The following is a 22935-nucleotide window of genomic DNA, read 5'->3' as shown; positions in this document are numbered from 1 at the left end:
ATAGAATTAAAGCGTGATGTCTTTTGACCATATGAAATAAGCCTTATATAAGGTTCAAATTTTTTGCCAGGATCAAAACTTCATCAACACAAACCCACCACGCAATAGTATACATATATATATGTAAATAATTCACTCTCACATCGTGGAAAGTTGCATGTTTTTGAGAATTCAACCCTCAACAGCAAGGACTAAAATATATCTTACTGGAACACAACGCAGAATCCAATAAGCAAAATCTGCTGAACATAATAGGTATGCATCTGTAAAGCAAACGAAAGTCATAATCCTTTCGAGAAAGTAGTGCTGTTGTGAGGAAGGTATCAAGTAGAGCTCAACCGATACCAAAATTATGGCCGATACCGATTGCCTAAAAACAAATTCAATGAATACAAAATTTAACTTTTCTTCAATAATTTACTCCTACCCTAACAAATACTCAATATTTTCCAAAACAAAATACATAATTTACATGTTTTAAAACAAACATACATTCAAGAAGATATATACATCCTTATCGCTTTCGACTCATCTGTTTCATACTGAAGTAAAAGCAATATTTGTTTTTATTTCAAATTTAACACATGGCTGGACTCTTTTTTCTTCCTTAAACATTCATTGCAGAGCATACAGTAGTAACAACCAAAAAAGGGTCACTATATTACGACCGCTAAGGAGCAGCCGGCATTTAGAAGCAATTCAGAAGTTATTTACCCCAGCGGGGTAGGGGGTTAGAATATACCCGCGGTAGGTATGCCTATCGTAAGAGGCGACCAAAATACCAAGTAGATTCAAGGGGTTGTGTAGCGCAACCCTTTCAGGTTGCCACCGCAATATATACATAGCTTCTCCAAACCCACTTGTCAACCTCACCTATCCGTGGCGAATTCTGTCTCATTAACAGCCGAGGCTCTGTGGACCCCGAACTCCTCATGGATCTAGGGCGTGGGGGAGTGTTATCGGTGTTGATGGTCCTTTGCCAGATATAGATCCAGTACGTTCCGGTAACGAGCACCATTAAGGTACAAGCCCGACCATCTCGGGAACGATTAAATATGACCATATTGAGCCTTCTAGGCCATCCCGTCCCCCACCCCCTATTTCCATGAGGAATTTGGGATCGCCAGAGCCTCGGATGCTAAAGTAATAGGATTCGCCACGGGTAGATTAGGTTGACAATTGGGTTGGAGAAGTTATATATTGCGCTACACAACCCCTTGAATCATTTCTGTATTTATAACTGTCTATTCTAAGCCCCCTAATCCTCTAGGTGTGGGAAAAAACGTTGATGAACAAGTTTTTACCGTCATGACGGCCGTAATATTTATTGTCACGCCGCTATATTGCGTTACCGTGAACTTCACCATCTTCTTAGTTTCCACATAATAACTTTTACATTGCAACATTTTAGCCAATGCACTCTACCTTTACGTAACGTCCGTTGGGGAGGGACGCAATAAATTAAATGGGGTTACACTGAAATGACAGCCCTTGGTCGGGAAAAAAATCCCGAATCGCTCCATAGAACCGGCTGCCGTGGGAAGCATACAGAAGAAGCCCTTGCAGACGAAAATAGACCACCAAGGGAGATACGAGTCGCTCTGGCCCAACTTTGTTCAGGGTGTTTATTCAGTAAGTGTGACTTTAAAATGTACATTTTACTCTCATACATTTTATATGAAAAAAGTTTGCATTTCAAAGTTCATACTTATTGAATTCTGCCCCTGGATACTGTAGTAGGTTAAGCTCTTACTTGTCCAGAATCAATCCCGACGTACGTAATGTATGTCCTACATGCGAGTGTCCCCACATGATACCAACAATCTCTTCAATCGTAGTGTATAACCTATGCATCTAACAGCGACATCCGTATGGTCCAACCCTCTTGAAACTGATATTTTCCTATGGCTCCAGTTAGGGGACTTTGATTTGTGAGTGGTCGCACCTATTGAAGCAACAACAACAGCTTGATTAACTGTGGAAATGCCCATTGTACAAAAATATTTCATGTTTGGCTTACAAGGAAAATACAAAAAAAGTTCGTGATCGTTTTCTTATGACCTGGATGCTGCTCTTAAAAAATAAGAGCAATTTGCGCCAGCGTGATCATGGAATAATTTTGACACGGCTTACTGCAGCGCATCCATACAGGACTATTTTTAGTGCTCATCGTTCTACTTCTCGTAACGATACCAACACTCCATGAAGCGGCCAATTCACCCAGTGGGTTAGGGGGTTAAAATATACCCGCGGTAGGTATGCCTGTCGTAAGAGGCGACTAAAATTCCGGATTCAAGGGGTTTGTGTAGCGCAGCCCTTTCAGGTTGCCAGCGCAATACATAGCTTCTCCAAACCCAATTGCCAACCTCACCTATCCGTGGCAAATCATGTTTCATTAACAGCCGGGGCCCCTGCAACCCCGAACTCCTCATGGATCTAGGGGGTGGGAGGGCGGCACAGCCTAGAAGGTTGTTGTTGTTGTTGTAGCAGTGCTTCGCCCCATCCAATAGGTGTGACCGATCACAAATTGTCATGTTGTTGTTGTTGTTGTAGCGATAAGGCTGCTCCCCGAAGGATTTGGGGAGTGTTATCGATGTGATGGTCCTTTGCCGGATACAAATCCGGTACGCTCCGATACCATAGCACCATTAAGGTGCTAGCCCGACCATCTCGGGAACGATTTATGTGGCCACGTTAAACCTTCAGGCCATTCCCTCCCTCCCTACCCCCAAGTTCCATGAGGAGCTTGGGGCCGCCAGAGCCTCGTCTGTTAGTGAAAGAGGATTCGCCGCGGATAGGTGACGTTGACAATTGGGTTTGGAGAAGCTATATATTGCGCTGGCAACCTGAAAGGTTGCGCTACACAGCCCCTTGAATCTGGTATTTCAGTCGCCTCTTACGACAGGCATACCTACCGCGGGTATATTCTAATCCCCTAACCCGCCGGGTTACAAATTGTCATCAATATCCTCTAACGGGAGTCCAAGGAAACTTGCCGTTTCAACAGGGGAGGACCATAAGGAAAGGTGTGTTAGAGGCGTTGGTTCCACATTACAATTGAAGAGATGGTTGGTGTCATGTGGGGACACATTGCAAGCGGGCCATACATTTTGTATGTCGGGGTTGATTCTGGATAGGTAAGAGTTTAACCTGTTACAGTATCCAGAACGAAGTTGAGCAAGAGTGACACGCGTTTCCCTGGGGAGTATGCGTTCCTCTTCCGCGAGTTTTGGATAATTTTCGTTAAGTACTGGATTCACCGGGCATTTCCCGGCATAAAGGTCCGACGCCTGTTTATGGAGTTCACCAAGGACCTGCTTGTGTTTTTTCACTTCATACGGCTGGGTTCTCAGGTGCCGTATTTCCTCAAAATGCTTACGGAGCTGACGCCTTAAGCCCCTAGGCGGTGCTGGTTCATCAATCAGATGTCTGTTGGGATGCCCAGGTTTCTGGGTATTCAACAGGAACTGTTTGGTCAGCATCTCATTTCTCTCCCTGATGGGGAGTATTCTCGCCTCATTATGCAGATGGTGTTCTGGGGACATAAGAAGACAGCCCGTGGCGATTCTGAGAGCAGTATTTTGGCAGGCCTGTAGTTTCTTCCAGTGGGTGATTTTTAGGCTTGGCGACTATATGGGTGACGCGTAGCACGTAATCGGCTGGCTAATTGCTTTGTATGTAGTCATGAGCGTTTCTTTATCTTTTCCCCAAGTACTGCCAGCGAGGGATTTGAGGATTTTGTTACGGCTCTGAATTCTCGGAACAATTGAGGCTGCGTGCTCACCAAAATGTAGATCCTGATCAAACGTCACATCCAAGATTTTGGGGTGTAGGACAGTCGGTAGCGTAGTGCCATCGACGTGGATGTTCAAAATGGTCGACATTTGGGACGTCCATGTTGTAATAAGGTCGCGGAAGATTTAGTCGGTGATAATGCCAGGTTTCGTGAGGCGAAAAAACTGGAGAGATCAGGGAGGTAGCCGTTTATTTTATTGCATAGCGCATCGATCTTTGGGCCTGTGCCTGTGGCCATTATTGTGCAGTCATCGGCGTAGGAAACGATTGTGACTCCTTCCGGTGGTGAAGGTAGCTTAGATATGTAGAAATTAAACAAAAGTGGGGATAGGACACCACCCTGTGGCACCCCTTGTTTAATTCTCCTTGGTTTTGATGTTTCGTTTCTAAATTGCACCGATGCCTGCCGACCACCCAGATAATTTGCGGTCCACCTTTTAAGACGTGGGGGAAGGGTAGACCCTTCCAGGTCTTGCAGTAACGAGCCATGGTTGACCGTATCAAAAGCTTTTGATAGGTCTAGCGCTACGAGTACTGTTCTATGGTGGGGGTATTGATTTAAACCGCAATTTATCTGGGTGCTAATGGCATTTAGCGCGGTGGTAGTGCTATGGAGTTTTCTGAAGCCATGCTGATGAGGGGCTAGCTGCAAATTTGCTTGGAAATCAGGGAGCAAAATGGCTTCAAGCGTCTTTGCCACTGGCGATAGGAGAGATATCGGACGATACGACTCACCTATGTTGGCTGGTTTCCCAGGCTTTAGTAGCGGGACCACCTTGGCCATTTGCCATTTCTCAGGTATGACAAAGGTGGAAAGAGACAGGTTGAAGACATGCGCTAAATATTTGAAACCCTCTTTCCCTAGGCTTTTAAGCATCGGCATGGCTATGCCGTCTGGGCCCACTGCTTTGGATGGTTTAGCACGACCAATGGCGACCTCAACCTCTTTAGCGGTGATGGTGATTGGTGACGCGCTGAATTTGTGTTTATGTGTGTGTTTATTGGCTCTCCGTCTATCTTTGTCGACCGTAGGATGCATTATATATTGTCGGCAGAAAGCGCTCGCGCATTTTTTCGCGTCCGACAGCACTTTGTCGCCAAAGGCGATGGAAACTTTGTCTTTGTGCTTAGTCGGATTCGATAGGGACTTTACGGTGGACCAAAGTTTACCCACACCGGTAGAGAGGTTACAACCTCTTAGGTGCTCCTCCCATTTCGCCCGCTTGTGTTCATCCACAAGCAATCTGATGCGTTTGTTTATATCCCTTATTTGGGGGTCGCCTGGATCAAGCTGTCTTATAAGGTCACGTTTTTCGCTAAGTTTGCGGCCTCCGCCGGGAAGTGGGGCCGGATTTCGGGAATTCTCCCGGCGGGAATGAAATGTGGCGAGGCGGATTTAATGACCTTACGGAAGGCACGCTCCCCTTGGCGGGCATCAGTCGGGATAGGGAGGGCAGCAAAGCGGCTGTCTGTAAAGGATTTATATTCTTCCCACTTTCCTTTTTTGAAGTTTATGAAAGTGCGTTTTTCAGTGACGATGAAGTCGGCGGTACGCTCAAGCGAAATAAGTATGGGCAGGTAGTCGGATGCCAATGTTACCATCGGCTGCCAGTTGACGCAGTTTACGAGTTCTGCGCTCACGATTGAGATATCTGGCGAGCTGTGACAGCTTCCTATCATACGTGTGATGGCGTCTCCGTTTATTGTGCAGAACGTCGTTTCTTCTATTTGATCCGCCAACATCTCACCCCTACTGTCCGCCCGCAAGTTTGAATGCCATAGATCATGATGGGCATTGAAATCGCCTAAGATAATGCGATTGTTGCCAGTGAGTAAGGCCCTGATATTAGGGCGGTATCCACTGGGGCAACAGGTGGCAGGAGGGATGTAGATGTTGATGATTTCTAGGTTTGCATCGCCTGACCGGACAGATAGGCCTTGACGTTCTAAGACATTGTCCCTGCGGTCGATGCCAGGATCAAATATATAATATTGCACAGAGTGGTGTATTATAAACGCGAGACCGCCTCCATTTCCGCTCTCGCGGTCTTTCCTGTGGACATTATACCCAGAGCAGGTCTGCAATGCAGATCTTGCTGTGAGTTTAGTCTCTTGAATCGCAGCAATGCGGATGTTGTGCCGCTTCATGAAATCGACTATCTCCGTAATCTTCCCAGTTAGTCCATTACAGTTTAACTTCAGGATTCTGAAGTGCATAAGGGGAGACGTCGCCACTCTGGGGGTAAGTGACGGGTGACTACGCCTGGGTTGTGGAAGGCCAGGACGCAATTGCTGTTGTGGCCCTGGGACTGGGCGTCCTTGGGCAAGCATTGGGGTACCCGGATGATTTGGGTTTGCGACCTGGCAACATGGCGCGATGAAACCCGTAGAAGGGTTACCGTCGCGGAGACCAGAACATCTAGGAAAGTGGCACCACCCAAGGCAGGAGCTGCATTGGGCGGATGTCGCAAACCTATATATTCTGTGCTGGCAGACGGTGCAAACGGAGGTAGGGACTAAGAGTCTGTTTCCCTGACCTGCACGATTGCTGCCGGAAAAGAGGGGGGAGAAGACGGGGGCAGGGGCTGATGCTCAGCATTGCTACCAACTCTACTACGAAGGTAGTAGTTTTGAGTGGTATCAGCTGTTTGAGTTGTTGGCGCCGTGGGGCGCGAGCAGCAGCGGGTACTTGTTGTGGCTTGCTGAGCAGCGGGGCTGCTGGAAGGTAGTCGGGGGGCGCTTAGGCGTAGACTACGGGACGCCCTTGGGCGTGAACAGCAAGGAGCCACAAAAGATTTATAAAAGTTACGTGGACGTCGGTATGTTCGGATTCTGATTCTGCAGAAGTCGCAGTGTATCCTCCGACTTCATCACGCATGGTATCCATACCTTAACTTTTGGTACCGTGGGGATTTGCGCTTTATCCACCACCTCAAACCGCGCATTCGTGCCTTGCCTTTGGAGGTTTGGAACGACTTCCTCCAGCCACCGCAAGCTCGCGATGTTGTCGCACGCTATCATCTTCACACCATTATACCATCCCCCCGAATCAAAGGTTGGAAGGGGCTTACTTGGTTGTTCCCGCATCATCTTAAGCATTAAGCTAATAAGCTCCCTTTCCACAGATCTCCACCTTTCAGTAGTCTTTTGTCCGAACGGACTGCTACGATCAACCAGCGCCACAGTCAGTGACTTCTTTGCCACATCACTCATCTTCTCGGGAAAAGCAGGAGTCTTAGTGTTATCTCCCTTTGGAACCTCCGAGAACACCGGAGTCTTCGCGTTAACTCCCTTTAGCGCCTCCGAGAAAGCCGGAGTCTTAGCGTTATCTCCCTTTGGCTTATCTCCTACTTCCGTAGTTGGAACTTCCCTCTGACTGGCAGCTTTCGAGGTAGTTGCTACCTCGCTATTGGAACCCATCTGTCTTACAGCTTTGGGCCTACTTGTCTTGTCTATGCGACTGCCCCGCCTCGCGGCTCTAGGACTGGGTCCTTTCTGCCTCTTGAAAGCAGGCTTGTCGCCTTCTGCCGAACGTTGCCTCTTCATTCTGCCATTCGACGCTTCTTCCTCCTCGTACCGGTTGCAGAACCGAGGGTTTCTCGCAGCAAACCTTTTGAACTGCCTTCGACCTACTTCTACCGCTTCATGGGCCCATTCCAAGCGCTCGATCTCCACTTCTGTTGGGTCGACCACTGCTCCCAAGCGTTGTACAATTCTTAGTGCTGCACGGTACTGCGAGAGAGCTCTTTTACTTCCTCTGCTCCGTACCCTTCTCCACTCTTCTACTCCGTTTTCATTTGTGTGCTTCTCCAACACGGAGTTCATTGAATCAGCACTACTCTCGCTCCCTGAGTCCGACGCATCGCTTAATTCGTATTTGTCGTCCTTGGATTGCGACTCAGTCCTCCTCTTTACATCCTCCTTATTACATTCAGGTAATGAGTTGTTCATCTTGGTCGTACGACCACCTGCCCGACAAGGCGGGCTCAGCGGTCCAGTATTATATACGGGGAAAGAACCGTCCGCCACAGCAGCGCCCCTTACTGCGGTAAGGCCATAACTACTTCCCGAGATGGCCCGGTATCGGGAAGGCTCCGTTCGAATACAGCCGAATTTATCCCCTGGCTGCAAATCGTCCAATAGGCACGGTCCGCATAACACCCTGGATTAGGGGGTTGGCAGTTCTTGGTCACCGACATCCCGCCGCCCTCCTATGAGGCGAAACGGCGTAGATGTCAGTCCTAAACAGCTACGCCTCATAGTCGGGCGCTATGGAGTTCGGCTAAGCCCTCACACCAACGACAAGGTGCCTACCCTAGTGACCGACACAGGATGGGAAGGTACTTACTGTATCTCGGCCTACCGAGGATGGTCAGTTCTACATCTTCCAAATAAACAAGCAGGCGGAGGATATTTTGTACACGCAGCTTGGCAAAATGTCCTTTGGCACTGGCAAAATTTACATGCGACTCAGGAAAAGAAGTCCCGAGGATAAAAATCCTAACACGCTGGAAGTGGGCGAAGTCGAAAAGGACCTCAGAAGCCTAAGGGAAAAAAGACAGGTGGAGGTCCCCGACGTCACCACGAACGTGCTAGAAGAGGACCAACCGCTAAATGGTGCTGTGACTCGCACAGAGGAACACACGGCACAACATTCACGAGGGGCTGAAGGGGGCCTCGAATACTCTAAACCAAAAGGGCAAGAGGAGGACGACGACGTCAAGACGAAGGTGCTGGAGGGGGACAAACAGCCCAATGGTGCTGCGAGTCCTACAGATAAACCTCCAACACAGTAAAGTGGCGTCGAGCGAACTCCTCCTAACCCTTGAGGAGGGTTCGTTTGACGTGGCGCTGATCCAGGAGCCGTGGCTCTCATCGGGAGGAAAGGTTTCTGGACTTAGCGCGCGCGGGTTTGGCGTTTACTACGCACAAACGGAAGGACGGGTGCGAGCTGTAGTAATGGTAAGGAAACAGGTGCATTCATATATGCTGCCTAATTACACCACCGAGGATCTCGTAGCGGTGGCCGTTGAGCAAAAGAATAAGCAGGCATTTATCCTGGCGTCCTGCTACATGGCCCATGCTGCGGAGGTTCCACCGATGGAGTGCAAAAGGCTAGTACAGGAGGAAGGGCGCAAAGGGCGGTTGGTCATAGGCGCAGATGCAAATGCGCACCACAATGCGTGGGGAGGAGCAGATACGAACGAGAGAGGCGAATCTCTATTTTGTTACATCCTGCAAACCAATTTGCAGATAGCCAACAGGGGAAATGTTCCTACATACATTGGTCCAACATCCAGCAATGTTCTGGATATAACATTGAGCTCCGAGCGTGATATATCAAGGTATGATTGGATGGTTCTCGATAGACCATCCTTCTCCGACCATGCGTATTTAAGCTTCAGCATCCTACTAAAGAGGGTAGAGAAGGGAGGAACCTTTAGAAACCCTAGGGCAACGAATTGGACTAAATTCCAGAAACATGTAGAAACGAAACTGGGACAACCCAAAGAGGTTGCTAATGTAGAGGAACTGGAGGAGTCGAATGAATTCCTAACAAGGACGCTTATGGCTGCGTATAACAAAGCTTGCCCTCTAAGAAGATTCAGAGGAAAAGCAAAGCCGCCATGGTGGAGCAATGAGCTGAGTCTTCTAAGAAGACAGGTAAAAGAAATGTTTAAACTCGCAAAGACCGCGGAAAGCGAAGCGTGTCGGGACGAGTACAGGGATCTACTGAGGATCTACAAGCGTGAAATTACCAGGGCGAAGAGAAACTCATGGAAAAGTTTCTGTACGGACATAGAGTGCTCCAGTGAAACAGCACGGTTGAAAAAAGTCCTAGCAAAGGGAAACATAGTCCAGGGACTAATAAAGAAAGAGAACGGGGAATGGTCACGTGATAGTGAGGAATCTCTTGAGGTGCTTCTTGATACACATTTCCCATCGGGAGACGGTTTAGAAGAACCAGCAGACATCACTCACACTTCGATCACGGAGCTAGTGGTGCCGGGCTTGGTGACCGATACCAAGATCGAGTGGGCAGTGAAGACGTTTTCTAAGTTTAAATCGCCGGGCCCAGATGGTATATTCCCGGCCATGCTACAAGTCTCAAGTAGGGCGGTCGTGGAATGGCTTAAAATAATATTCGATGGGTGCATAAGACTGAATCATGTACCGCACTCTTGGAGAACTGCTCGTGTAGCTTTTCTACCAAAGGCGGGGAAATCGGTCACGTGTATCCCAAAGACTATAGACCCATTAGCTTAACATCATTTCTGCTCAAAACCTTTGAGAGGCTGATAGATGTGTACATAAAGTCCAACGTGGATGAAAAGCTGCTCTCCACAACACAGCATGCGTACACCAAAGGCAAGTCGGTAGACACCGCATTGCATAGGGTGGTAATAAGCATAGAGAAATCCCTGGAATATAAGGAGTATGCTCTAGGAGTCTTCTTGGACATTGCCGGGGCTTTCAATAATGTTGCAAAATGGGCGATTATGGATGGTCTTAATTACATTAAAGTACATCCTGCCTTAATCAGATGGATCGGCTGCATGTTAAATTGCAGAAAGATTACATCACAATGGGGATTGTACGAGGCCACGAAATCAGTGGACAGGGGCACGCCGCAGGGAGGGGTGCTATCACCTCTGCTGTGGACACTGGTCATCAACCAACTGCTCAGGCAATTCGATGAGGGACCCGTAAAACTTACGGCTTACGCAGATGACGTTGCAATTGTCATAAGTGGAAAATGCCTTCCAACGATTAGTTCTTTGATGGATCGGGCGCTTCGGGATATTCATACCTGGGCATCTAATGTCGGGCTGAAAGTCAATGCGGAGAAGACGGATATGGTCTTGTTTACAAAGAGGTACATGGTCCCAAATTGGACCAGGCCTAAGTTAGGAGCGGTGACCTTACAGGAGAAACCTTGCACAAAATATCTAGGAATCATCCTAGACAGTAAGCTGTCATGGAAGCTCAACTTGGAGGAGAGGGTCAAGAAGGCCTCAACGGCACTCTATGCATGTAAAAGAATGCTGGGGTGTACGTGGGGCCTATCGCCCTCTCTTTCTCATTGGGTTTTTACAGCGATTGTAAGCCCTATTCTATACTATGGAGTTCTTGTTTGGTGGAAAGCCACACAAAAAACAACATACCTCAAAAAATTAGAGGGGGTATGCAGACTATCGATGCTTTGCATTACGGGAGCCCTGAAAACAACCCCGACGGCTGCACTGTATGCCATTTTGCACATTCCACCTGTAGACCTGGTAGCAAAGAACAAAGCGTTAACGACCGCAACCAGGCTCGATGTTTCGGGGCAGCTTGAGCGCCGACCATATGGCCATAGTAGTATAGCGTCCTCAGTCACAAGACGAACAGACTACATGATTCCCTACCTGCACTTTGAGGGAGATCTTAAGGCCACAATAGAGGTGGACTGTTGGCGCAAGGGTGCGCAAATGGCGGACGAGGCGATACATGTGTACACCGATGGTTCCAAAATAGTGGAAGGAGTAGGGTCTGCGGTATACTGCGCTGATCCGGAATTAAGCAGATCCTACAGGCTGCCGGATTACTGTAGCGTTTTCCAAGCGGAAATATTAGCCGTAACCAAAGCAGTAGAAACCCTGGAAGAGAATAGCTTAAGCTGCAACCGTGTTAACTTTTATATTGACAGTCAAGCAGCAATTAAGGCAATAATCTCGCATAGCACAGCATCTAAATGCGTGTTAGAGTGTAAGCAGTCTCTGGAGATAATCGGGACAGGGAGAAGCATACATCTATATTGGGTCCCAGGGCATATGGGAATAGATGGGAATGAAAAAGCGGACGAATTAGCTAAAAAGGGCGCATGCCTTGAAGCTTGCTCCGTAGACGTCCCAATTAGATTGGGCGAGATTAAGCGAATGCGAGAGGTGCACATGATCGACCAAGCAGAAAAGGCGTGGGTTCAAGCGCGGGGCTGTAAAGTGTCGAAGATTATGTGTAGGTCTTACAACCTTAGACTAACACAGTTGCTTCTATCATTAAAAAGAGAGGACTGTAGACTCATGACGGGTATTCTGACTGGACACTGCCTTCTGGCGTCGCATGCCTTTAAATTAGGCTTGGTCAGTGATAGCAGGTGTAGGAAGTGCGGGTTGGAGGAGGAAACGATCGAGCACGTTCTGTGCTCGTGCCCTGCACTTGCCAGGCTAAGACTCCAGCTATTAGGAGTGATACAGCTGTCAGATCTAGAAGCAGCAAGTGGCTTAAGTCCTAGGAAGCTTCTAGTATTTGCAAGAGGACGGAGTTATTTTATAACATAGGTCCTGGTTTTTGATAGGGTTTTTCAGTTTGGTCGTTAAAACAAACTTCTGGTAACACTACGGACTCAATCAGTCTATGTGAGGTCCTCATGGACCGGCCAGTTCAACCTACCTACCTACCTACGTGGACGTCGGGTTCTGGGATCAAGCCCAGAACAACCTGTCCGATGCAACCATCCCTTGCACGAGACACACTGAACAGAGAGAACAATTGAAGAGATGGTTGGTGTCATGTGGGGACACATCGCAAGCAGGGCATATATTTTGTATGTCGGGGTTGATACTGGATAGGCAAGAGTTTAACCTGTTACAGTATCCCGATCGAAGTTGAGCTAGAGTGACTCGCGTTTCCCTAGGGAGTGTGCGTTCTGCAAGTTAAGGCTATTGTTCTTTGAGTACAGGATTCACCGGGCAATTTCCGACATAGAGGTCCGACGCCTGTTTGTGGAGTTCACTGAGGACCTGCTTGTGTTTTTTGGCTTCATACGGCTATGTTCTCATGTGCCGTATTTCGGCATAATGCTTAAGAAGATCACTCCTTAAGCCCCTGAGCGGTATTGGCTCATCAATCATATGTATGTTGGGATGCCCAGGTTTCTGGGTATTCAACAGGAACTGTTTGGTTAGCATTTCATTTCTCTCCCCGATGGGGAGTATTCTCGCCACATTATGTAGTGTTCTGGGGACATAAGAAAAAAACCCATGGTGGTTCTGAGGGCAGTATTTTGGCAGTCCTGTAGGTTCTTCCAGTGAGTAGTTTTTAGGCTTGGCGACCATATCGGGGACGCGTAGCATGCAATCGGCTGGCCAATTGCTTTGTAAGTGGTAATGAGCGTTTCTTTATCTTTTCCCTAAGTACTGTCAGCAAGAGATTTGAGGATTTTATTACGGCTCTGGATTTTCGGTACAATTGCGGCTGCATGCTCACCAAAGTGTAGATCCTGATCGAACGTCACACCCAAGATTTTGGGGTGTAAGAAAGTCGGCAGCGTAGTGCTATTGACGTGGATGTTCAAAATGGTCGACATTTGGGACGTCCATGTTGTAAATAAGGTCGCGATGATTTAGTCGGTGATAATGCCAGGTTTCGCGAGGCGAAAAAACTGGAGATATCAGGGAGGTAGCCGTTTATTTTGTTGCAAAGCTCATCGAAGGTAGCGCTAGACCTATCAAAAGCTTTTGATACGATCAACCATGGCTCGTTACTGTAAGACCTGGAAGGGTCTACCCTTCCCCCATGTCTTAAAAGGTGGACCGCAAATTATCTGGGTGGTCGGCAGGCATCGGTGCAATTTAGAAACGAAACCTCAAAACCAAGGAGAATTAAACAAGGGGTGCCACAGGGTGGTGTCCTATCCCCACTTTTGTTTAATTTCTACATATCTAAGCTACCTTCACCACCGGAAGGAGTCACAATCGTTTCCTACGCCGATGACTGCACAATAATGGCCACAGGCCCAGACCCAAAGATCGATGCGCTATGCAATAAAATAAACGGCTACCTCCCTGATCTCTCCAGTTTTTTCGCCTCGCGAAACCTGGCATTATCACCGACTAAATCTTCCGCGACCTTATTTACAACATGGACGTCCCAAATGTCGACCATTTTGAACATCACGTCGATGGTACTACGCTACCGACTGTCTTACACCCCAAAATCTTGGGTGTGACGTTTGATCAGGATCCACATATTGGTGAGCACGCAACCGCAATTGTTCCGAGAATTCAGAGCCGTAACAAAATCCTCAAATCCCTCGCTGGCAGTACCTGGGGAAAAGATAAAGAAACGCTCATGACTACATACAAAGCAATTAGCCAGCCGATTACGTGCTACGCGTCACCCATATGGTCGCCAAGCCTAAAAATTACCCACTGGAGGAAACTACAGGCCTGCCAAAATACTGCTCTCAGAATCGCCACGGGCTGCCTTCCTATGTCCCCAGAACACCATCTGCATAATGAGGCGAGAATACTCCCCATCAGGGAGAGAAATGAGATGCTGACCAAACAGTTCCTGTTGAATACCCAGAAACCTGAGCATCCCAACAGACATCCGATTGATGAACCAGCACCGCCGCGCTTCCCAAGGCAGTCGGTTCTATGTACCGGAGCGACTCGGGGTTTTTCCCGACCAAGGACTGTCATTTCAATGTGACCCCATCTAATTTGTTTCGTCCCTCCCACAAATAGTCATCCTCCCAGCAGCTCCTTGCAGCAGGACTGCTCCATATTCTCTTACTCCGGGAAGGCATCGAACCCAATCCGGGTCCGTCTCCTGACCCCGGTCCTGAGAAATGGTTTTGCTGCATCTGCCGGAAAAGAATCTTTTTAGGACGGTCATACTCTGTTCAGTGTGTCTCGTGCAAGGGATGGTTGCATCGGACAGGTTGTTCTGGGCTTGATCCCAAAACCCGACGTCCACGTAACTTTTATAAATCTTTTGTGGCTCCTTGCTGTTCACGCCCAAGGGCGTCCCGTAGTCTACGCCTTAGCGCCCCCCCCCCCCCCCCCGCCACTACCTTCCAGCAACCCCGCTGCTCAGCAAGCCACAACAAGTACCCGCTGCTGCTCGCGCCCTACGGCGCCAACAACTCAAACAGCTGATACCACTCATAACTACTACCTTCGTAGTAGAGGTGGTAGCAATGCTGAGCATCAGCCCCTGCCCCCGTCTTCTCCCCCCTCTTTTCCGGCAGCAATCGTGCAGGTCAGGGAAACAGACTCTTAGTCCCTACGTCCGTTTGCACCGTCTGCCAGCACAGAATATATAGGTTTGCGACATCCGCCCAATGCAGCTCCTGCCTTGGGTGGTGCCACTTTCCCAGATGTTCTGGTCTCCGCGACGGCAACCCCCCGACGGGTTTCATCGCGCCATGTTGCCAGGTCGCAAACCCAAATCATCCGGGTACCCCAATGCTTGCCCCAGGACGCCCAGTCCCAGGGCCACAACAGCAATTACGTCCTGGCCTTCCACAACCCAGGCGTAGTCACCCGTCACTTACCCCCAGAGTGGCGACGTCTCCCCCAGAGTGGCGACGTCTCCCCTTATGCACTTCAGAATCCTGCAGTTAAACTGTAATGGACTAACTGGGAAGATCACGGAGATAGTCGATTTCATGAAGCGGCACAACATCCGCATTGCTGCGATTCAAGAGACTAAACTCACAGCAAGATCTACATTGCAGACCTGCTCTGGGTATGACGTCCACAGGAAAGACCGCGAGAGCGGAAATGGAGGCGGTCTCGCGTTCATCATACACCACTCTGTGCAATATTATATATTTGATCCTGGCATCGACCGCAGGGACAATGTCTTAGAACGTCAAGGCCTATCTGTCCGGTCAGGCGATGCAAACCTAGAAATCATCAACATCTACATCCCTCCTGCCACCTGTTGTACCAGTGGATACCGCCCTAATATCAGGGCCTTACTCACTGGCAACAATCCCATTATCCTAGGTGATTTCAATGCCCATCATGATCTATTGCATTCAAACTTGCGGGCGGACAGTAGGGGTGAGATGTTGGCGGATCAAATAGAAGAAACGACGTTCTGCACAATAAACGGAGACGCCCCCACACGTATGATAGGAAGCTGTCACAGCTCGCCAGATATCTCTATCGTGAGCGCAGAACTCGTAAACTGCGTCAACTGACAGCCGATGGTAACATTGGCATTCGACCACCTGCCCATACTTATGTCGCTTGAGCGTACCGCCGACTTCATCGTCACTGAAAACCGCACTTTCATAAACTTCAAAAAAGGAAAGTGGGAAGAATATAAATCCTTTACAGACAGCCGCTTTGCTGCCCTCCCTATCCCGACTGATGCCCGCCAAGGGGAGCGTGCCTTCCGTAAGGTCATTAAATCCGCCTCGCCACATTTCATTCCCGCCGGGAGAATTCCCGAAATCCGGCCCCACTTCCCGGCGGAGGCCGCAAACTTAGCGAGAGAACGTGACCTTATAAGACAGCTTGATCCAGGCGACCCCCAAATAAGGGATATAAACCAACGCATCAGATTGCTTGTGGATGAACACAAGCGGGCGAAATGGGAGGAGCACCTAAGAGGTTGTAACCTCTCTATCGGTGTGGGTAAACTTTGGTCCACCGTAAAGTCCCTATCGAATCCGACTAAGCACAAGACAAAGTTTCCATCGCCTTTGGCGACAAAGTGCTGTCGGACGCGAAAAAATGCGCGAGCGCTTTCTGCCGACAATATATAATGCATCCTACGGTCGACAAAGATAGACGGAGAGCCAATAGACACGCACATAAACACAAATTCAGCGCGTCACCAATCACCATCACCGCTAAAGAGGTTGAGGACGCCATTGGTCGTGCTAAACCATCAAAGCAGTGGGCCCAGACGGCATAGCCATGCCGATGCTTAAAAGCCTAGGGAAAGAGGGTTTCAAATATTTAGCGCATGTCTTCAATCTGTCTCTTTCCACCTTTGTCATACCTGAGAAATGGAAAATGGCCAAGTTGGTCCCGCTACTAAAGCCTGGGAAACCAGCTAACATAGGTGAGTCGTATCGTCCGATATCTCTCCTATCGCCAGTGGCAAAGACGCTTGAAGCCATTTTGCTCCCTTATTTCCAAGCAAATTTGCAGCTAGCCCCTCATCAGCATGGCTTCAGAAAACTCCATAGCACTACCACCGCGCTAAATGCCACTAGCACCCAGATCCCAGATAAATTGCGGTTTAAGTCAATACCCCCACCATAGAACAGTACTCGTAGCGCTAGACCTATCAAAAGCTTTCGATACGGTCAACCATGTCATCTCCGTAAGCATTTTGAGGAAATACGGCACCTGAGAACCCAGCCGTATGAAGCGAAAAAATACAAGCAGGTCCTTGGTGAACTCCATAAACAGGCGTCGGACCTTTATGCCGGAAATTGCCCGGTGAATCCAGTACTTAAAGAAAAGTATCCAAAACTCGCGGATACCCCAGGGAAACGCGTGTCACTCTTGCTCAACTTCGTTCTGGATACTGTAACAGGTTAAACTCTTACCTATCCAGAATCAACCCCGACATACAAAATGTATACCCCGCTTGCAATGTGTCCCTACATGACACCAACCATCTCTTTAATTGTAATGTGGAACCAACGCATCTAACACCCCTTTCCTTATGGTCCACCCTTGTTGAAACGGCAAGTTTCCTTGGACTCCCGTTAGAGGATATTGATGACAATTTGTGATCGGTCGCGGCTATTAGGTGGGGCGAAGCATTGCTACAACAACAACAACAACAACAAGTTCACATGTGGTAATAACAAATCGTTCCCGAGATGGTCGGGCTTGGTACCGGAACGTACAGGATCTGCATCCGACAAAGGACCATCAACTCGGCCTTCGGGGAGTCCTTATCGCTACAACAACAACAACAAGCGGCCAATTCTTCTCCAGCTTAAGCTGCAGCCTTAGCGAGAAAACATGTTTTTGCGTGAAATTAACCCTTAAGTTAACCAAAATGCTAAATTCGGATATCGCACAGCTGGTACACCTACCGAATGGAAGGGATTCCAACAGTTGTACAAATTTTAAGCTTCTTTAACCCAATTTTCAATGTAGGTGAGGTAAATACTGTTACAAATATTAATGTATCATGTATATATTGCACAGGCGATCAGCTCCAAAAGTGGTGATATCAATCGCTTGCGAGATGTTTGTTGTTGTTGTTTATATGATTGAAGCAGTTTACACTCACAAGTTGTCATCAATATACTCTTACGGGAGACCAAGGTAACTTGGGTGGTCCACGGAGAAAGGAGTGTTAGAGGCGTTGGTTCCACATTGCAATCGAAAAGATGGTTGGTGTCATGTGGGGGACACGCTACAACGGTTGATTATGGATGGGTAAATGTTTAACCTGTTATAGTATCCAGATCGAAGTAGAGCGAGAGTAACGCGCATCTCCCTGGGGAGATTGCTTTCCTCTACTGCAAATTTGGGGTATTTGACTTCATGCAAAGGGTTCGCCGGGCGATTCCTGGTATAGTGGTCCGATGCGTTTAAGTGGATTTCTCTGAGGACCTTTTTGTTCTCTTTTTCATCATACAGCTAAGTTCTCAGGTGTCGTATTTCCCCATAATGCTTGCGGTGATGATTTCTTAGGTTCCTGGAAGGCAGGGCCTCTTCAATCAGATGGCTGTTTGGATGCCCAGGTTTCTGGGTATTCAGCAGAAACTCTTTTTCGGCATTTCATTTCTCGCCCTTATGGGGAGTTCTGTCCCCTCACTAAGTAAATGGTTTTCTGGGTACATAAGAAGACAACCCGTAACAGTTTTGAGAGCGATGTTTTGACAGGCCAATGAGAAACCTTTAGGCTCGGCGACCAAATCGGGGACACGTAGCATGCAAGCGGCCCAGTATTTTTGATGAAGACAGTCAGTAGAGTAATCCTATCAACGTGGATATCCAATATAGTCGACATTTGTTTTGTGTTGTAAGGTCTCCGATGATTTGGTCGGTGACAATGTCAGGTTTCACGATGTGAAGAAACTAGGGAAATTGGGTAGACAGTCGTTTATTTTATTTCATAGCTCATTAATGTGGTGGCCAGGGCCTGTAGTCGTTATCGTGCAGTCATGTTGTTGACCTGGAGCAATTAATTTAAATTTCAATTTAATTTTGAAGGGAATGCGACTGTTCCTGATCCTCTGAAGACGCTTAACTTAAACTAGATCTGAGAACCTATGCACATATTTTGATTTTGAGAGAACATTAGAAAAAACATCAATTCATCTGAGTTCCGAATATATGTATGTTGTTGTGGTTGTAGCGATAAGGATACTCCCCGAAGGCTTTGGGGAGTGTTATCGATGTTGGTGGTCCTTTGCCGGATGCAGATCCGGTACGTTCCGGTAACAAGCACCATAAAGGAACGATTTGCTATGAACACATGAAACCTTCTAGGCCATCCCGCCATCCCACCGCCTAGATCCATCAGGAGTTCGGGGTCGACAGAGCCTCGGCTGTTAATAAAACAGTATTCGCCACGGGTATGTGAGGCTGTCAATTGAGTTGGAGAAGTTATATATTGCGCTGGCAAACCCTTGAATCAATTTGATATATTAGTCGCCTCTAACGACAGGCATACCTACCGCGGGTATATGGTAAGCCCCCCAACCCGCTGGGGGTTTCGGAATATATAGAGGGAGAGATATCCGTCACTTCTCTATTATGTAGGTATATGTGTGTGTTCATGCATTCATAAACTAGATCACTGCAATTTAAAAAATAATCGTGTTTTATAAAGCATGCACTTTAAACTTATAAGTTGTATGAATATGAGTTGTAGAACTTCGGTAATTGTTTACTTTAGCTCACAACTGCTAAAACCTGACTACGAATCCGAGAGCGGAAATTCAAAATTTTATTTCTGTCAAAAGTTATTTTCAAAAAACCGAAAAATGGCCCCGGAGCGCTCCGAAAATGGGGGTGGGATCCATAGCATTTTTGCCCAGAACGCCTTCGGATTCGTGATCCTGGGTGCAAAGTGCGTCTATTGACACCTCTCCTGATATTTTTGGACGAGTTTTAGCAGTTGGGAGCTAAAGCAAACAATTACCAGAGCTTCTAACGTGACAAACGTATTGGTAGGTTTTTTTAAATATACACTATGTCAGTACATTTCTATGTAATAAACAATGAATGTAGGCAAGATTTGATTTGATTGCTACATTCACATCAACTCCAATAGAAACCATGACTAATCTCCATTGAGCATGCATTGATTCCGGACATTCGCAGAAGCACAAAACCGTGCCGCGCCGGACCAAATATACATAATGCTCACAATACTGCGCCTCCAAGCCATCGTTGACAGTCTCGCAAAAACGGCCACCAGAACAGCAACGAAAATCAGAAGAGAAAACAATTTGTGCTAATTAAAAATGCTGCTAATTAGATATAACATTTTATAAATCCTTCTGCAGTCAACAAAAATCGTTATCAAATGAAGGCAAAATAGATTCCAATTGGAGTTCTCATCAAGTGTAATCGGTTATCTAACCAGAAAGATATGCATCACATCGAATCGTATTTGTTCTTAATGGGTTGCTCGGCGAGCGGTGGGAGGTAGTCAGATTCCGAAAAAGCCGTAGCCATACATATGCACTTAAATACATATATTCTCAATGTGAAGATTTAGGAAACTAAAAATATTACATGCTAAGATTTTAATATTCACGTTTGCTAGCGTACGCTAATTGCCAACAACGAATTCTTTAAACCTTGTAGTTTTTTTGGCTATACTAGATACATATATGTATGTATATAGGTTTTTCTTTTTTCTCCCATTTCTGTTCGAGCAGAGCAAGAAAACCTAAACTTCTATCACGTCTGCGTGCAATATACGCACCTGCGTGTAAATTTTGCTGACAATATTTTGGGACTTTAACTTATCGCACTTCAAGTCACTGCATTGCATCGCGTTCACATTATTCTTCACACTTTCAACCAATTTGGCACAATTCACATAAATTTTTCCACTATTCCACGAGAAAAACCAACATTTCCGAGCAGATGAAAATTTTTATTCAGAAAATTATCCGAATACACGACAAAACGAACCCCATAAAAATACGCCACAGCAAGGCAAACGATGGGGCTGTATTTATTTCTATTATTGTTGCTGCTTTTGTTTGTGTATTTACTGATAAGACAAGGTGTAGGCGGGAGGTACATACAGAATACAGACATAGTGTTGCCCAACGCAATAAATTCTTGTTAGACACAAATCAGATGTGTTTAATTGACAACACAAAAATTCCTCAATATAATTTGGTGGAATATTTAGGCCGGATATTAGTGATGGAACGATATTTCACTATCGGTGATTACATCCTCTCAAATAAAAAATCGCTATAGTGATAGCCCTTCAAAAAACGCGAGTACTCCATAAATGATGCAAGGAATACTCCTTTCGGAGTATAGGAGTATTCCAATACTAATCTGTATTCATACAAAAAATGTGCTCCAATTAACATTGCGATGTCCTAGGAGAGGAGTATGGGAGTGGGAGTGATCCCGCTCTCGCTTTGTTTATGAGTATTCCATAGAGTACATACGTGAGAGTACTTTCCAAAGTACTTTCACTGTAGTACTCCATGGAGCACCCACAGAGGATCATATGCCAAAGTACTAAAGAGGAATTGTGTCGGAAAGAATTATTGGAGTGAATTTAATTTAAAATGAAGGTAAATGAAGAGGGGCAATACAACTTTTATATTTTTTACTACGAATATTCTTATGTTATTTAGCATTTGCGTGAATAAAGAAACTAATATTTCTCTAAACATACTTTAGTATGTATACATAAAACCAGTGCGCGGTTGCATTTTATCAGAGTTGCCATAGTAAAATTTTATTATCAGTTATTTGTATGCAATATTTTACTTTTGGCGACTCTGTTCGATCGTCATCATATCGAGCAATGATCGGCTGATGGTGGTCCGCAAACGTATTGCAAAGGAGTATTGTTAGGTTACTCCAACATGAAGAAAATGGAACACTTAATCCAACAATTTTTGCAGGGAGGTATTGCTATCCAAATATATCAGTGATAGCTGCGATGCAATAACCGATAGTGAAATATCGTTCATCACTAATTGCTATCCAAATATATGTGGCAATTTGAAAAAAACGACCTAATTCGAGTTAGGACAAAAGTGATATTCTGACTTCATAACAGAAATCGTTTACAGATCTCCATGTTACTTACTCATAGCCCTAGCGCCAAATGGCTGCTACAAAATATAGGAAGTTACAATGGTTTATTGTGGCTAGCTTTCCACATAAAGGTCTATATATCGCCATTATCCTAACTCGAATTAAGTAGTTTTTTCAACTTGCCACAGATATATCAGTGATTGGCGATTTTCCCTCATTCGATTCTTTTGAATGACAATCCCCTCTCGCAGCATTTCGCCAATAGCGATGTTTCTTCATGAAGAGATATTTCTTCACTCCCCTTCAAAAAACGCGAGTACTCCATAAATACCCTGCAAAAATTTATGGATTACGTGTTCCATTTTCTTCATGTTGGAGTACTCTAACAATACTCCTGTGCAATGCGTTTGCGGACCACCATCAGCTCGTTTTTTAACGACACGATGACGATCGAACAGAGTTGCCAAAAGTAAAATATTGTATGCAAATATCTAATAATAAAATTTTACTTTGGCAACTCTGATAAAATGCAACAGCGCACTGGTTTTATGTATACATATTATATTAGTTTGTTTATTCACGTATGCGTATTATATTAGTTTCTTTATTCACGCAAATGCTAAATAACATAAGAATATTCGTAGTATAAAATATAAAAGTAGTATTGCCGCTCTTCATTTACTTTTATTTTAAATTAAATTCACTTCGATAATTCTTTCCGACACAATTCCTACTCCTTTAGGAGTATAGAAGTGTTCCAAAACTAATCTGTATTCATACAAAAAATGTGCTCCAATTAACATTGCGATGTCCTAGGAGAGGAGTAGGTGATCCCACTCTCGCTTTGTTTATGAGTATTCCATAGAGTACATACAAGAGAGTACTTTCCAAAGTACTTTCACCGTAGTACTCCATGGAGCACCCACAGAGGATCATACACCAAAGTACTAAAGAGGAATTGTGTCGGCAAGAATTATCAGAATGAATTTAATTTAAAATGAAAGTAAATGAACAGGGGCAATACAACTTTTATATTTTGTACTACGAATATACTTATGTTATTTAGCATTTGCGTGAATAAAGAAACTAATATTTCTCTATACTATAGTTGCCGTCTTTCAGTGAGTTTTACAGC

General features: G+C 46.2%; 1 protein-coding gene across 8 annotated transcripts in view; it reads right to left on the bottom strand.

Moving 5' to 3' along the window:
* Positions 1–20802, bottom strand: part of ewg (DNA-binding protein Ewg) — a 78391-nt gene extending 57589 nt beyond the window's left edge. Inside the window, exon 1 of one of the 8 annotated variants that reach the window (XM_067782717.1) lies at positions 20491–20802. The gene's annotated coding sequence lies outside the window, so the exon portion shown is untranslated. The remainder of the gene's footprint in view (positions 1–20490) is intronic. The other 7 variants (XM_067782719.1, XM_067782711.1, XM_067782714.1 and 4 more) reach the window with 7 other exon arrangements.
* Positions 20803–22935: the final 2133 nt, after the last annotated feature.

Source organism: Eurosta solidaginis, chromosome 4, assembly GCF_040869045.1.
Source record: "Eurosta solidaginis isolate ZX-2024a chromosome 4, ASM4086904v1, whole genome shotgun sequence".
NCBI classification, from domain to species: Eukaryota; Metazoa; Arthropoda; class Insecta; order Diptera; family Tephritidae; genus Eurosta; species Eurosta solidaginis.
This window is presented reverse-complemented; position numbering and strand designations above follow the sequence as displayed.